Genomic DNA, 12,356 nt, shown 5'->3' with positions numbered 1-12,356 from the left:
AAAATATTCACACAAAAAAATCCTCTTACCCTAATGTGTTCAGTGAATAAGCGAGCTTGATTTTTTTAAGAGACAGCTGATAGCACTCCTCCAGCTGTTTTTGCACCAATGTTCCAGATGTTCATCATCATATTGTTTTTGCTCAGCCTTTGTTCTTACATGCACCGAAGCTGACATTCCTTATTTGGTTCAGTGGCTGCCTTTCTTTCTTTGGAGTCCTCTGGATGAGATGCAAATTAAAAGCAACAGGAATAGAAAGATAATGTAACGAGGTGGTAGAAAGCAGCTGCTCAGCGAAGCAACAGGAAATCAACAAGACTAATAGTCTAGAGCTATGCTCTGTGAGGCTGCACTGAGGCACAGCGGTGCTTTGAGGTAAATGCTAACATTAACAAGCTAACATGTTGATGTCTAGCAGTTCTGCTGTTTGCTAAGTTTGCCATTTTAGTTTAGTGGTTTAGCATGCTAACATTTGCTAAATAAGTGCAAAGCACAGCTGAGGGAATGTCAGGTATTATGTCATAAACCAAAATTTGAACGATGTTGGTGTTAGAGAAGAAGTTAAGAGTTTGCCAAATTTAATGTAATCCATCCTGAGCAGGATGTGAAGATCTGAACCACGTTTCAGCCACTGGGGATCAAGAATGTCTGAAAATTTTGACATTCCTTCTTCTCTAATTCTTAGAAATGGGGTATTTTTAAACTCAGGCTACTCTCGGTATTTTGTCTAAAATTTGATGAAAGCTACTGATTAAATCAGAGTTATTTTTGTCCCCACTTGATGCCCCTGTGTCTGTCTACATGCCCTCTGGCCATGGGGACACTCGAAGATCGAACACAAAAAGAGCAACACCACATACACAAACAAAGGTTATGTAAGACCTCAGCAGTGGTAAAACTGGTGAGTCACGACACACTAGTGACCTGTAAAATGCTGAACTCAGCTAACTCACATTACTTTGCTTGGCATGAATATTTTCGAGACTTCCACTGCTAAACCGAAAATGTACCAACATGTGGCTGCTCTCCAGCAGAATGAAGGTCCGAATGAATGTTTTATGAATGCAAAGTCTCTTTGTCTCTGTCCCTGATCTCTCCCTGCTGATGACGTAATAAAGGACTGCGGTTTTGTGTCAATTGCATTATCCATACTGACTCGTTCACTGCCTGCCAATGCTTCTTCTGATTGCTCAGAGAAGATAAAAGGCTGCCTCTATTATGACAACACACACACACACACATGCACACAAACACACAGGTCACTGATAGTGGGCAAGAAACTGAGACAAGAGGAAGGAGAACTGAAAGATTTGTATCGTATTTTATTTCAACACTTTCAATAACGAAATAAAAATCACGACCTAGCCTCTCTCCACAGCTTTTCTCCTGACTTCAGAGTGTAATCTGTGGAGAGAAATTATTCTCAGTGCTGGTGAGACATTTACAGGATTAATGTTAGTTGTTAATATGTAATATTGGATTAATGACTTTGGAAATTGGAAATGTATCTGCAGAATAATGACATTCATTCAAATGCTGTGTATGTGTTTGTAAAATGGTTTTACGTTTGTTCAAATTTGTCACCAGTTCACACTGACACAAATTTCTCTAAAATCTGGGCGCCGTGTCCCTGACTCCTACCTGTGAAGATCCCGCTCTCTCTGTGAGATCACACTGACCTCATTGACCTTGTTTTGTGTTCCTGTTTTGTTACTTGACAGAAATCAGTTGTTGTGCACTTGTTGTGCTTTGTGCACTTTTTGTTTTGTTCTTGAGCCGGGCCGAGCCGAGCCGCGACAGTGACTCACACTTGAAGAGTTTTATGTAATCAAGTGTCAAGTCATTGTCTGTGTGAGTGAAAATGTTGAAACTGTTTAATGCTTTTCACACTGAATTAGAGCAGCAGCAGTGGATTCTCTGTCGCCTCGCAGCACAGAATTGAACTTATTGCTAATTAGCAGGACTTTGTAGACAGGTGAAAACCTTGTATCTCCCTGTTGGCGGATTTTGTGACCTGAAAGAAATTCAGATTGACCAGTGAGCATTTTAAGGGTTTATGCAGTGGATTTTAAGGCAGTGTCACTAACAAAGACCACACCATTAAAAATATGGATCTACAATAATTTATTGTATGATATAGATGGAGGTGACCCAAGATAATGTATTATTATTATGAATGATATTGGATGGATTGAGAAATGACGGTCAAGGGATGACGTGATGAAGGATGAAGGAAGGAATGGATGGATTGTTGGGATAGTTGATGGGCCGATGTTGACTGGTGGCGGAAAGACAGTGGGGACCAACGGAAGTCGAGACTGACTCTTCATATACTGGATGAATAGAGCCTCGTAGTTCCTGTATTCGGACAAAAGAGAGAAAAGAAAAAGAAATAAGTGGGGAAACTGAGCCAGAAGAGAGAAGAAAGGATAAAGTGTGCTTAAATGCTTTTGGTTCGAAAATGGGACGAGTACACAAAGCCTGTACTTCGGTTCAGCCACTTGTATTCAATGTGGTGCCAACTGGCTCTGAGTTGAAAACAACGAGGGACCGAGTCTCATGGGTTTCCACTGTTGTGGATAGGTGTGTTTTTCCCATCCGCACAGCCCAGCCTAAAAGCACAGGTAATAGAATTGGATGTCGGGCATTCTCCCATGATAATCACTGAAATGACCTGGTTCACTTATATCGACACGCAAAAATGGATCTGCACCTATTATCCAGTGGCCTGGTGGCTGAGTGGTTACAATGCATGCCACATAGCTGCAACATCCATGGTTTGAATCTGGCCAAGGACCTTTGTTGCAGGTCATACCCCTTTTCTGTCTCCCCTCTATTTCCTGTCTGCCTATTCATCTCCAATAAAGGCAAAAATGCCCAAAATAATATTTTGCACCAAATATGGATGCCTATTTTATATTACTCTTTAAGTCTGTCTGTCACTGTTTTCTGTAGCTGTCCTTTGCATTTTATTTTCTTGTGTTTTACCGTTGCAAAGCAGGAATGTGGCAGTAATATTGTGTATGAAATGTTACATATGTGTATGCATCTTGTCGACACAGGACAGGCATCGATAAACTGAGAAAACAGGCAATATTGTATGCTGCCTCTTCTATTTTTCAGGATTTGTCAGGTAATTTCTTTTATGTCACATTATGGGTGAGAAACTTCAAATGGATGTAAGACTGTTTTTGAAGAGGTAGCTGAAACATATTTATACTTGCCAGGAATGACTCAGAACACGTCAAGAATGTAGATACAGTACATCGACAGAAACTTAACGCCAATGAAAGTTAATCACTGGCTCAGTTTGGTTGATGTAATAATTTTGAAAAAGACGTAATGAAGCCAATGAAGAAACAGAAGTGGTATATAGAAGTTTAACAGTGAAACGTAATGTCAGTCCTGTTCAGAGTTAAGACTGGCTTGTTCACATTGTATCCTGTTATTCTCTGTTCTCTTAAATGTGCTTTGTTGTGGTTGATTGTCAACAGTCTGTGCGAGATAATAAGGGATAATTGATAATAAGGGATAATTGGTAAGAAGGCATAAAGGGAGAATGACATCCTCAACAGACAGCAATGTGTTGCCTTGCGACTGTGTGGACAGTAAATGTGATAAAAGTTTAATTTAACACTCTTACTGTCTTACATGTGCGTGCTGCCATGCAAATAAACAAACAGGCAATTTATACAATGTGTATTTATATATTTATGTACACAAATAAACATATTAAGCTGTACCTCCAGAAATTATTTCAATGGGATCTTTTTCATTTTGGTTTCCTCTTTGCTGATGTTAGATCAGTGGTTCAGTCCAATTCAATTTGATTTGCTGCAGGAAGAAGGCGTGGCCAACAATGTGACCCAGTGTAAACAGACAATAAAACAATAGCAAACAAGAAAAACTAAGATACAGACTGAAACATTTTTTGGTGAGCAACATGCACTAAGTAAGTAAGTGTAAACGCAATACCCAGCAACACATTTCATTTTGCCTGACATGACCTAGTAACCATGGCAACAAAACCACATAGTCATCTGTGGAGAGGAAAGAGTCTCCTTCCTGTTCAGATGAAGTTGAAAAAAACCATCATGAAGATGAACAGAGAGACCAAGAATGGGTGTTTGCATCAGGAAAGAAGAAGATGCACAGAATGACGCTGTCTTCTTCTGCTCTCTCGACTGACAGTGAGTGATGAATTTTAAAAGCATAACTCCATCCTCCCACTCTGGCCTTTTAACTTATTGCTCTGTCTGCCCACTTTGTGTTCTAATCACAGCAGCATGCTTCCTTTTTCATTTGCATAATGATAATGACACGAGGAAAGTGTGTTTGTGTGTGTGTGTGTGCAATGTGTTTGCCCGTTCTGCAGCCTGGCAATCTGTAATTAGGATTCTGCTGCCTCTGTTAGGTCTATTAACAGCTTTTACTGGGTATCCCCATTCCTAGCAACAAGAGACTAATTACACGGCTTAAAAGCTGGGAATCCTATAAATGACTCATCATTCATTACAATCTAATCTTTTAGGTCAAATATAGACAATGAAATCATCCTCACAGTGGTTTTCAGATTAAAGCTATAACCTGTGATTCATAACTGTTAATGAAAAAAATCAGGTGTTAAAAATTGTAAATATAAAAGATGGGGGGGGGTTATACGACAGACTGTTGTGGCATTTGGCAGTTTTGGTAGTTTGTGATCCACTTCAAGAACGCAAAGTCAGAACTACCACCAATCCAAATCATGCAAGTTTTTTTTAGCAGAGCAGTGCTTTGAGCTAAATGCCAACATCAACATGCTAACATAACCATTGTAACCGTGTCAGTTTAGCGGTTAGCATGCTAATATTTGCGAGCACTTGTGTCTGTGTGCAGTGTTAGCACTGTAGACACAATGTAGCACTGTATAATGTAGGGTGTGATGGGAAAGACATTAGACATTCAATGGCAAAGCTAGTCTGTAATATTTGATGTCTTATACCCAGAGGACGGAGTGAGTTCTCTTGAATCCATGAATTTCAGGTTGGATATTAATTCTGTCTTAGTCAAAGACATTAAATCCAAATTGCTCTCAATTGCTCCTACATATCTGAAGTCAGAGCTTTGTCTATAAGTGGTAAGGTCACGTCTAATCATGTCTGCTCAATCTGAGAAGTGGTCATTATTTTTCATATTTTATTCATGAAGTTAAACATCTGGGTTCTGGACTGAGGAAAATGAATGCTTTGTTGAGGGGGTTTGTGAACATGTTTCTCAAGTTGAAGCATGAAAGGTGATATATGAATATATTGTGGACACAAGTTCACTAAAAGTTTAAGGCACTGGGTATATACAGGTGTGTGCAGTATATATAGTATATAGGTGAGTTAGAGGAAAAATAGTAATCCATCTTACAAATGCAATAAACAGAGAATAAGATGCTTTCACAAGCGATGAGGTATTATCAGTTAAATCAAATAGATGAGAGGGTTTTATTTAAAGTCATGTTACATGTCTGCTGGTTTAAACAGGCAGATACAGAGACAGACCCATAGATAATTAACACGGGAAGCGTAGAGCAAGAGGGATGAGGGAGAGGTCAGACTATTCGATGAAGTGCCTGTTAATAGCTTTATATCTGTTAACTGCACAAACCAGCACATTCAAGGGCGTAATATTCATTTCAGCTGTGGAGGAGACGTCTACTGGGAACTGCTCGAGCCACGACAGCTTTAGTGTGTAGGAGTGGTGTGTTCCTACAGTTCACTACGGCACACTGCTTCTTGACTCTGTAACTCTTTGGTATACCTAAAATTACAACCTGACCTCAAAAGTATGAAAAAGGAAAATGTTACACACATTGTATTTACACAGTGGTAGTGGTCATTGAATATTTTTGTCTGACTGAACCTACAGTTTTCTCATAAGGGCTGCTTTGCCTTACACACACACACACACACACACACACACACACATACACTTAAAAAGCTGTACACATGCCCAGTCCCTCTATTTCTGTCTCTCTTGTTTTTCTCACACACACACACACACACACACACACACACACACTCATTCTTATATCTAGTGTGCGCAAAGTATACTATTATATATATTACAGATATTATATATGCTCTCTAATTAAAAATTTGACACTACTAAATCTATTATGTATGTTTTAATTGAAAAAACTTCATACTCAAATCATGTTGTCATGACAACATGTAATGGCTACAGGGTCAAGGAACAGTTCAACATGTAGTAGTAGTTAATGATAATAGTTAAAGATACCATTTCACATGTTGATTGTAAAGTAATTTAGCCATAAAATTCACTTTGTGATATTGTCACCGAACACTTCAGTGAGTTATGTGGAAAAGTTTTAACTTCCACAACAGTGGATGTCTTGACTGCAGTCAGAGTGGGAGGGAGAGTAAGGGTGATTTAAGAGACAAGGATTCATGTAATTTGTGTTGTCAGTCAGCTCGTGCTCATTTGATTCTCCAAATTTTATAAGACTGTCTGAAAGCCCAAAGACCTGTGCCTACCTCTTACAGGCATAAGACAAAGATAATGAAAACTGCATTCTTGAATTAAATCAAGGTTTATATTTGAGTCAGATGAGAAGGGTAATTTGATTTCCCTAAATTCAAGGGTCATTCATGGGAACAAACCCAGCAGCCTCCACTCAGGGCGAGTCTCTCATCTCTCTCAGCAGAATCATACCTACTGGCATGCGTTAGAGATATAGTGTGATAGACAGTCAGATAAAAGATAGGAATTACACGTGCTCTCAATAAGATTTGAATGTAGGATAGCAGAAGCTTTTTCATTTCTACTCTCAGTGTGAAAGGCTTTCTCTCTTCAACAATGCAGCGGCTGCAGTGAGGACAATGTGTATGGGGAGATTATGAAACACATAAAGTGAAATGTTGCATGTTTTAGTGCTGCCTCGACAACTTCTTACATATGACGTGTGTTTTGTAAATGTTGTAATATCACACTCTTACACCCTCTTTTTCAAGTGATGAGGTACATTGTTTAACATTTTCCATCAGATTATATACTCTTATTTTGGTAATGTATATCTGTCACAAATCAGTTCATCTGATTATAGGCTGCTGCACACCAGAATACTAAAACCAAAAGCATTCCTGCTCTTGGTAGCACTTCAGTGGCTGACAAATTGCAAGACTGAGAAAGGTAGGGGGTTGTGATTTTTCTTTAACTGGTTTCATTTTCCAGTATTTTCATGGTTCACAAATAACTCTGAGAGAGAGGTTCAATACATGTTTGAATCACAGATACATGTGATTAATTTTCCATCAACAATTTGGGTTTTCAAGGTCCATAAATTCAAAATCCACCACCAGATCATCCATAAGGCCACGGGTCTGGCTCAGCAGACCACACATAAAGTTCAGGCTCGTAGATGGAGAAATGATGGAAGTCAAATTTTAGATGAAATGAAATGATGTGTGTAGAAGGAGATTCAAGGTGAATGATAACCTCAGTGTCCAAGGACACAATCATTCTTCCCTCATTTAATTTATTTTGAAAGGCAGCATCATTTAAAAAAAAAATATATAATACTGCAAAGGATTCCAGTTTTTGCAAAATGTAATTTCTGGCTTCCATCAAATTTCAAAAGTACATGCTTCTCTCATTTGGACAGAAAGCCACTGACATACTGTGACCAGAAATGACCAAAATCAACAATATGTTAGTCTGTACCTCAATAGTTTGTGTGGCCCAGACTCACAGACTCACTCTCATTCCTCAATTTCCTAAACGAGCTGGGGAATGTAGCTAAGAGATGAGAGTACGTGGGATTGAGTCAGAATAAACGAGGAAAGGTGTTTTTAACACAACAATGGGATTTGTTGACATTTAGAAAATAGAAACTATAGAATATCAGAAGTGTTAACCTTTAAGTGAGCAAAGAAGAAACAGAGGAGCTTCACCTTGGCAGTTGTGCATCTGAATAGTCCAGATAGGAGCATCACCTTTCAACACTGTGTGCTCTCTGCTAGGTGGTACTCCATAAATACCTTGGGTTTATCTAAAAATGAATTGGAAAAATTATTAAGCAGAATGGAGTTGAGATAACTTGTATTTAATGACGGCTGATAGGTAACAGAAGGTACTTACAGTATTGTACCTCATTGTTGTTCGGTCTCACATCGTGCCCTGGCTCAGCTAATGGAGCTTGAGATGCCCGGACTGTCTGAGAGAGAAACATTTGCAATTACAGTCCACACCATGTTCTTTTCTGGAAATTGCCTCGGGCAGTTGGTGAGACGGCTACATTAGTTGCAGAGCTGTAAACAACATTCAAGTCCCACTCTGGTCCAACACCTCATTACGCAACACTTGAGGTATGAAGAAGAAACACTGTCTGAGAATCATAGTTCATCTGTCCCTGAAATATCAGATGCTGTAGTCATCTAGTCAGCTGCTCCTCAGGTTGGCAACCACACTTGAAAAAAGAATGAACAGCCCACAGCGCTTAAGTTTCACAGTAGTGTGAAGAAGAGATAGTAGGAGTGAACTGCTCATTGTCGCTGCAGACCAGACAGCGCTTGTTCAGAAAAATACTAATATTTTTTTCTTCTTTGAACTGCAGCAGGGAGAAGGAAACTGCAGCCTCAGGAGAAAGATGTTTCCTGTGGAAGCTTCTGCTCAGCACACAGTACCGTCTGTGATAAAGGCTTTCTTTTCAGCAAACACTACATTTTAATCTCTTGATGACACCCTCACCGTGAAGACTATAGTCCTTTTCATCCACTGAGTAGTGAAGCTCTATAGTTAACATACCACCGGGTCTTCTTTCTAAGGCATCTCATCCAAATGTGAAAAGCTTTTTGTGTTCTGCCCCTTGCACCTTACCAGGGCCTGTATTCAGTTCTCCGATGAATCAAAGAAGAAGAGATATTATAGCTTTTGAAAAGTGCATACCAGATGAATTGTGAAGTGCGGTCATCTACAGTAAAGTAACTATTACTGGTGTGTGTGTAGTATGGAAGCAAGGTGCGGGTTTGCAATTCAGTTGCCCAGCAACACAAGCTGCAGTTACTGTTGCGATATCACGCCTGTGTCACGGGCACCAAGGAGCAAATATATGTCAGTCAGGGTTCAAATGCTTAACCTCCGTTTGTCGTGCGCTTTAAATCAGCATCACATTTAGAGGAAATCATATCCTCAACCTCAACTTTATCCTCATTCTGCTCATTGTTGTGTAACCAAAATGAGAATTTGTTGTGAGACATGAGTTTCACACCTCTTACAGTCCTGTTGGTGCATGCAGAGAGAAACATACTGGGCGTCATTGCCAGATATAGCAACAGCTCAGATTTTTCTCTCAAATGCAGCGTGGTGGTTTTGCAGACTGTGACGCTGCTAAATGCATTGTCACATACCCGCAGAGCATCCTACTCTACATCACACCTACAGGTGGAGCTAAATATGTCAGACACTGTGCACTCTCCTGTCTGACTGAGCCTGGGACCTTTTCTTAGGTCTGCTCAATCACTTAAATATAATGAGTTCAATTTCTCTGTAATAATAAAAAACCTCGGTAGTGCTCTCTTCGGACTATCTGCACTTACCATTTGAGGTTAAACGGCACAAGAGCGATTACTGTGACACGATGCGAGCAGAGAGAGACGTGGACACACAGGAGCAGAACAGGCTGCAATTAATTTCCAAAGTGTAGAAAACAGAAAATGAAATGAATGAAGAGCTTTGAGGAGAAATATAGACAAAGGGATATTATTACTTTTTTTTTTTTTAAACTTTCTTTATGACAATAACTATATGACTAAAATGCAGATTAGCAGATAAGTCATATAAGAGAAAGGGCTGGTGGGTGGTGTACCAGGTTTTTGGGGAATTTTAGGAAGGTTTTGTCTTATTAAAGGGCTGAGCTGTTTTAAATGTCAGTACTCATCAAAAGAAATGACAGCAGCTTTTCAATGCCTTCTAAACAATGGGCCTATAGTGATACTGGTTTTATGACAAATTTAAACATTCTTCATACAAAACACAATAAGCTGCACTGATCATTTCCCAGTTGTTTCCCAGTTGAGACTTGCCAAATGTGTGAATTAACAACTTATCCTCATTACATTGATAGAAATCATAACCTGGTTGCAATAATGTTTCCTACAAAACATATTTGCTGTCACAGTTTAGTTGTATAGAAATGTAATTCCTTGGAGACAGGGTTACAATGGGAGTTTTATGCTTGAGGAATAATGTAAATCAGGTTTTGGTTATTTTACGGCAGAATTCATCCATTATTAGTTTTAGTATTTCCTTGGGATTTGTTGACAAAAAGAAAAATATATAATAAATATCACCAGATTTACCCTTTAATTGTTACTACACCTGAGCAACTGGCAGCAAAACAGACAGGATATAATCGTTGATTAATTTCACATACAGACTGCTGCGGGTAAACAGAAGGCCATGGATTAACATCTGGTTAGCCCATATCCATTCCCTACCAGCATCATTTCCACACAGATGGCACCTGCTTCCTGGTGTGAGATAGGAGAAAGTACACAACACATGGAGATGAATTCCAAACACAGCTGAATTTCCCCATTCCTATTCATTGTGTGTGCCTGTGAGAGACAGAATAAGCTGTATCTGCTGTGACCTACATGGCAGGGAGCACTCTGATGCAACACCCACACTATTCGTCTCACTAATGTGGAGCACAATGAGTGTTTGAAGAGAGTGTTTCAAAAGCGGCATTAAAAATGTCTGTTCTACGCTGCAGAGCAAGTTGGGGAAGTAAACTCATTCTCAAATGAGAGGTGCTGTAAACCCCAGAAAACATTTCAAATGGACTTTTGCACATTAACAGTTTGGTTTATATACTGAATGTTGTGCAACTATCATTAGTTAAAATGCAATGGGGTGTTGTTGGAATCTAATCACAGGCTTGTGTGATCTGGATAGTGCAAATGCAAAAGCCGGCTTCCAAGTATAGCATGTGCCACCAAGATGAATGTGTCATCCGACGGATAATGAGCTGTTGGGCTGCTGTGGGCCACAATGGGAAATGGGTAACCACAAAGTCAATCTGATAGGAGGAGAGGGAAGACTTCTGTGGGTGCTTCCTCATCAAAGCCCACCATATGATAATATCTTTGGGCAAGAGCTTGTTATGCAAGGTGCAAAACCCCAGTCATACATGCTTCAGCAGACTCGCACTCAAAGGTTTCCCTGATGTCTAAAAGCATGAATATTTTACCACAGACATTTGCTATTTGTCTCTACAGCAACATCCTCTTTGTTAAAAATCAGAAGATCTTTTGTGGTTTGGGGGATGATGCAGTTCAGTGGTCGTGTCTGCATGAGAGGAATAGGTGGGAGTTAAATATGTGAGCCCAATCACTTGTGTGGATTTCCCAGTTCAGCTCTCAGATGTATATCGATTGGTTTGTCATTGTCTGACCGCTGTTTGTCAGTTGCCTGTGAAGACAGAGGAAAGTACTTAGATGAGTGCTCTAAAAACAAAGTGCAGATTGCCCAGCGTATGTATGTGTGTGTGTGTGTGTGTGTGTGTGTGTGTGTGTGTGTGTGTGTGTGTGTGTGTACCTATCCACAAATACATGGAGAGCTGGAGTGACAAACAGTGGGGGAGTAGCAAAAGAAACAAAAGTTTGAAACTCAGGCTATTATTAAACCCATTGCTTTTCTGCTCCAAAGATCCTTTCTTAATTAATGAATCAATGTAGTGTCAGGAATGAAACGCAGACAAAGATGTCATTCTGTCACTTGTATGAATAGCTCTTATAATTTCACCACACACAGGGATATTATAAGCTCACCTCATGTGTTGGTTCTGCTGCTGCTGCTGCTGTGTGTGTGTGTGTGTGTGTGCACACATCTACTTGTATGCATATGCTTCCACTATGCAAACCTCCCTGTCAAACAACCGAGCCCAGAGGAAAAGTTATTTTCTTCATGACAGGATGTGTCGCTGATCTCATAATAATAATCTTGGATCCTGCAGGAGGAGGAAAGAGCTGGAAAGAACAGAGTAATTCGTGAAAAAAAAGAAGAAGCATTTTCTGCATGGGAGACATCCACCATGGCCTTACTTTTATGTTGGGGTATAACGCTAACATTTCCATTTCAGTTTAAGCCTAAAGTTTTGACTATACTTTATTCATCCCAATGGGAAATTCATTCATTAGCCTCACTGCTTATCCTCTAAGGGTCGCAGGGGAGCTGGAGCCAGTCCCAGCTGACACTGGGCTGAGTTCACTCAGGACAGGTCGCCAGTGTATCACAGGGTTAATATACAGAGACAAACAGCCATCAGCCTTTACATACACACCTATGGGTAAATTTGATTAACT

At 39.8% G+C, this 12,356-nt stretch overlaps 1 long non-coding RNA gene across 1 annotated transcript; it reads right to left on the bottom strand.

The window, feature by feature from the left end:
* Positions 1 to 2,107: 2,107 nt before the first annotated feature.
* On the bottom strand, positions 2,108 to 8,362 carry LOC130160739 (uncharacterized). Its single transcript, XR_008826051.1, has 3 exons — positions 8,131 to 8,362; positions 7,944 to 8,041; positions 2,108 to 2,358 (listed from the first exon to the last, which is right to left on the bottom strand). It is a non-coding gene; the product is annotated as an uncharacterized LOC130160739 (long non-coding RNA).
* Positions 8,363 to 12,356: the final 3,994 nt, after the last annotated feature.

The sequence above is a fragment of the Seriola aureovittata genome, chromosome 19 (genome assembly GCF_021018895.1).
Source record: "Seriola aureovittata isolate HTS-2021-v1 ecotype China chromosome 19, ASM2101889v1, whole genome shotgun sequence".
NCBI lineage: Eukaryota > Metazoa > Chordata > Actinopteri > Carangiformes > Carangidae > Seriola > Seriola aureovittata.
This window is presented reverse-complemented; position numbering and strand designations above follow the sequence as displayed.